Source organism: Thalia democratica, chromosome 1 (assembly GCF_965202585.1).
Source record: "Thalia democratica chromosome 1, ktThaDemo2.hap1.1, whole genome shotgun sequence".
NCBI lineage: Eukaryota > Metazoa > Chordata > Thaliacea > Salpida > Salpidae > Thalia > Thalia democratica.
The window spans coordinates 40,841,542-40,847,323 of NC_139165.1; positions in this window are offsets into that span (position 1 = coordinate 40,841,542).

Below are 5,782 nucleotides of genomic sequence, written 5' to 3' on the forward strand. Positions count from 1 at the left end.
CTCTTTACATGCTATATAGTAATTGAAAAAATATTTCTTTATAAACGCTTATCAAGTTACTAAGTAAACTGCTAAACAAAAACAACAGTTTTAAAATTGAAGAATTTTTTTTTATAATTTTTTAAAGTTATAAACATTTTTGTTTTAAAGTTGAAGAATTTTTTTAAAAGTTTTGAATCTATTTAAGTCGTAACAACTTAAAAATCTGTTTTTATTTTTTAATCAAAATGTTTATATATTTTTGTACTTTAATAATTTTAAAACAAATTTATATAACTAAAAAAACACCAAATTAAAAAAACTATTCTTTTAAAATTTATTCAGACGTCTAAAAAACCATTTTTGCGGATATTCTAAAAACATTAAGAGAATTGCTTTTAAATATTTTTAAATTATTAAAAGAAACTTAAAAAATTTAAAAATACTGAATTTAAAAAAATATCTAGCTTTTATTGATCTAAACAAGTAAATATGAAAAATATATGTAGTTTTTACTAGTTTAAATATTTTTGAATAAGTTTTAATTATACAATAGTTATTAAATACTTTTTAGTTTACAAAAGTAAAAAACAATTTTAAAATATAATAATGAAGCAACCAGAATTTAATTAATCATTTAATGTCCTGGACAAGACCTTAAAAGGTATCCAAGTGATGTTCGACTTGTTAGCCGAAAGGTTTTTTGTGCCCTTGGTTTTGAGCGCATATATTTTTTGTTCAAAAACTCAATAATGAAGTTTATTTTTAGTTTTATATTTTTGAGAAAATTATTATTTTTTGATGTCTAAAAAAAAAACTATTGCTCAGTTATTTTTTCTTGAACTGTTTTTATTTTCCTACAAGAAAAAAAAAATCTTACTATAAAAATACAATTACTAAACTACTTATTTGCTATAAAGAAACCCTTCGGATTCACAAAAGTACATGAGAATGATAATTTAAGATGAAACATTTAACATACCTATGTACATTATTTATAAAGTATTTATTATTTTTACATTTATTCTAGAATCTTTGCTCAGCTTTATCTTTGAAAACAAGTAACTTGGTAAAAAATGTTTTAGAAACAATCTAATTTTAATTATTCTTTGACTTATAGATAAGTTTATTACAATAGTATATTGAAATAGTTTTAATAATTACGACCTATAACGATTCTATATACATCATATGATATGATGTATATAGAATCGTTATAGGTCGTAATTATTAAAACTATTCTTATAGTAAAACTGATTCTGATATGATTCATATCAGAATCAGTTTTACTATTAGAATCATAATTAAAGTGTTTTAATAACATTTTTGATTATTATTAAATTTATTTTAAACGTCTTCCAATTTTTCGAATTAATAATAAAAAATGTAATTTTAATAAAATCTTATATCTTATTTAGCGTATCTCAGTTTCGCTTACATGGACCTGAAATTATTTTTGCTTCGAAAGTTAACAATTAACCAAAAAGGTAAATATTTCCATCTGGTTTAAATTGGGAAAGCTGTAGTCACTACAAGCTTATATTTCAAAGTTCTGTTATTTCAATGCCTCAGGCAGTTTTAAAATAATGATATCTTTTAATACATTTAGTTAGCTGCTACTTTCTTCTTGGCAAAAAATAAAGCACAGTTTAAGCTAATGTATTTTTGTAGACAATTGTTTGACCAAAAGTAATACAAGTTATATATTTGCTTATTAAAAGTGAGTCTACAATAAAAGCTTTATAAAATTATAAATAAAAGCTATCAATACAACTTGAATCTTAATTAAATTTGATATTTTTTACAACTACTGTTTTAGTTTGTTACATTACAAGTAAAATTTATTGTATTTATAAAGTAAAACAAAAAAAAAAGATTAAGTTTAATCCTAAAGTAATGGTATTAATATTCAATTAGGCTAAGTATTAAATAGTTTATATTTCCTTACATAGCTTTTTTAGCAAAATAGCTGTCAGGGTAGTTGCAATAGTTGATAGAAGTTGCATAGGGAAGTGGCCCATGGTAGACTATGGTTTCCGTGGTCAATATTGGCTGTTATGGGTTAACAAAGGTGCATACCATTTTAAACTAAATAAAAAAATTAATTAAATATAATTATATAATTACTTTTTAAGTTTTTTGTTTCTATTTTTCATTATTGTTTCAAAGTTAGCTCATAGTATTAGTAACAAGTAAATGGTGTGCAGCTCAATGACCAAAAGGTCTTTCTCCACACCAATCCATTGATCTTAGTTGTGTGCGTTCACATTTTTCTTTCTTTCAATAAAATTTAGAAAACCAATAGCAACCTCAGTTTTCTTTATTCATTGGGTTCAAAATAACTTATTAACAAACCATTGACTCTCATTTAAAAACTCTATTTGAATAAAAGAGTATTTTTTGAAGGATAACAAAAAATACTATTTACACTTTCCGTATGGTCATAAAAAAATCCAGTACAAACAAATGTAGGATAAACTTTTCATAGTAAATTTTTTTAGAATATAAATATATATTATAAATTCAGTTGATACTTTTTTCAAGATCTATGTACCTAAAACTTTAAGGAAATGTTGATTGCAACAATATTATAAAAACAAAAAAGCAAAAAATAAATCAGATAACAAAACAGTGTTTTGTCAAAAAAAAGTAATTATTGTATTTCTAATTTATATAATTTATATGTAATTTATTGAAATAACGATTTTAAAAATTCTGGAACATATGTTTCATAAAAACAAAAAAGATTGTCTTTAATCTTCAGCCAGTTCAAATTTAAAATAAAAAGCACTTTGGTAAACAAAAATGCAAAAGTTTACAAAAAAAATACAAAAATATTATGACGTAAGAATTGAACATTGTATTTTCAATCTTTTTTTTTTATGAAACAATTGTTCCAGATTTTTTAAAATCGTCATTTCAATAAGTTATTTAAAAGCCCTTCAAGTGGGCTCAGTAGAAGGTGTTCAAGTTTGAACATTAACCTTCTTTTATATATATATATATATATATATATATATGTATATATATTGCGCATAATAATACTGATTATATTGATAGTAGCAAAATACTGAAATATAATGGTATAATTATTAGTAGTCTTTAAAATGAAAATCATCTTCAATTACCAATTGCCGAACTCAGAAGCACTTCTTAAAATGTATTTAAATACTTTTTAAGTTAAGTCATGCATTAGCTTGTCAATTTTTCCGGCTTGTTAAAATTTTTTTTTCTAAATTTCCAGCCAATTTTATTTTACTCAATCTAGTTGATTGAATAAAAATTCAGTTGCACGATAGGTATCAGTTGCCATGTGCTTGGGATAACTCATGGTAGTTTGAAAAAAATTCAGGGTGGCTTAGGCTAACTCAGGTCTTATCAGCTTTTTTATTTTTACTTTGCAAAATTTAGTCTAGTTTGGAAAGCTTTCTAAAACATTCATGTTGATTAATTGTGATTTTAACAATTCTTTTTTGTTATTGTTTAAGTAATTCAGCTTAACAGTACTTTATAGTTTTTGGCTCATATCAATAATTTTTTTAACTTTGTCATAAACTTAGGCCAGGTTAAGCTAGTCTTTGGTCACTCAAGTTGTCCTTTTCACTAAAAATAAAATGTCAAACCTCTTTTTTTATTGAAATTTAAAAAATTATTTATTTTCTTAAAATGTCTGTTAATCAAATTTAGTTAATTAATTTTTTTAAAATATTTCACTAGTTGTTTAAGTTATTAAAGTTTCCATTATATGTAATAGCAACTAACTGCAGTTATAACAAATATACCTCACAAAAAATTTAGAAAAAACTTAAAAAAAACTTTTGAAATAACTGTGTTATTCCTTGTCAATTCACAAAAATTTGCAACTAAATTTACCAAAAATGTCATTTTTGTTTTTAAGTTTGTAGCAACTGAAGTATATGTTTCTTGATTTAACATAACTTTTTATATTTTAAACTTTAACTTACAGGCTCTAAATTGTTAGTGTAATACTCTGAAACTGTAAAAACTTGTAAGAACAACAAAACAAGCATCTTAAAATCCTTATTTTTTTGATTCCCATAAACAGCAAAGTTCTATATAGTTTTTTTCTAAAATTTGAAATTAGTAATTAAAATTATATATTTAAAGTATAAAAGAAAATAAAAAACTCTCCTATAGTTTTGAGGTACTTTTTTTTGATAAAATTTAGTTTTACTCATGTTTGAAGTTTTAAAGCTTAAGTAGAAAAAACAACACTGGTAGTTAAATCAAAAAAAAACTTTCAAAATTTGAATACTTAAATACTTAAAGATAAAATCAAACATCTTAAAACGTATTCTACAGATCAGTGGTTTGCAGGCAATTATGTGAAAAATTTTGAAAATATAAATTTTTGCAAGCTGAATTGAAATTTCAGTTTTAAATCTTCATTTCATATGGCAGAGTATCAAGTGCAAGTTTGTAGCATTTTATTTTGCTGCTAAACATGCATATTTGTGGCATCCCAGCTAAAATATTATCAAATCAAGGGCTGAGCTTTTACCCTTCATGGGCCACAGTTTTTAGACCTCTAATTTTGATAATTTTTATACAAAAGTTAGTATTTAAATATAAAAACTGATTGATAATTTATGCCAGTATTAGAAGTATTGAATTTCATGTTTTCTAAGACAAAAAGTTTAAAATAAAATGGTTACCATTTTTTAAAAATCAAGCTTTCGTAAACTTTTATCAACTCTTACAACATATCAAAATCAATGCTATTTTAACTGCATAGCCAATATAGTATAAAAAAAAGTCCACAATTAAGGATAAAAAATTGTTTTATTTGAAAACACCTAAGAGTTATTTTGTTTCTTGTTAAAATGTAAAAAAAAAACAGCATGTAAACAAAATAATCTTAACTTTAAAAACAAAATAAAAAATCACATGTTTTACCAAAACTCATTAGTTAAACACAAGCTTTTAATATTTTTCTCATAAAAATCTCTAACTAATATTTATTATAAGATTTTTAAACAATATTCAAAAAAGGATAGAAAAAGTCAATATTTTTTAAATTAATTCAGCAAACTTAATTTTGATATTAATTCAATTTTTTTTTTTTAATTTAAATATTTATTATGTTGTCATATCTTTATAATTTTTGTTGACATATGTAATATGTCATATTTTTATACAATTTCAACTCTAACTGTTAAATTCAAAAAAAAAAAAGTAAATAGTATTCTTGGTTGAAATTTTAGCTTTTAAAATAATTTATTCACATTTTAAAAAATGTTGATTTAAAATTCTACAGAGCCTTTGGAAAAAAATATCAAAGTACTATTTTATATCTTGCTAAAGTTTTTGTCCAAAATATTTAGATATTCAATTTAAGTATAATTTTTTCACCATATTGGTTAATAAAACAAAATAATTTCAACATAAAAAACTAATAAAATATGTGAAGCTGTTACAAGTTTAAAGTTTTTTCGATAACTATAAAAGTTAAACTTAATTTAAATTTTAAACAGACAACTTTCTAAGTATTTAAAAAAAAGAGTTTGTAGTTTTCAGTAAATTTTAATTCTAATAAGTTTAACAAAAAATTACAGATATAAAAATCTTTAATCTAGCTTCTTACATCATTATATTTAGAAGAAAATCTAACAAAAACAGTTGTATTTTATTGTAAAATCTACATAGTGTGATTTAAAAAAAGTTTCAATCAAATCTCTTATACATATACATTGACAACAAAGAATTAAAAAAAGTTGTATTTTCCTGACTTAAAACAAATATGATTCAAGTAAACAACAAAAGCTTTCCAGGTTCATTTTTA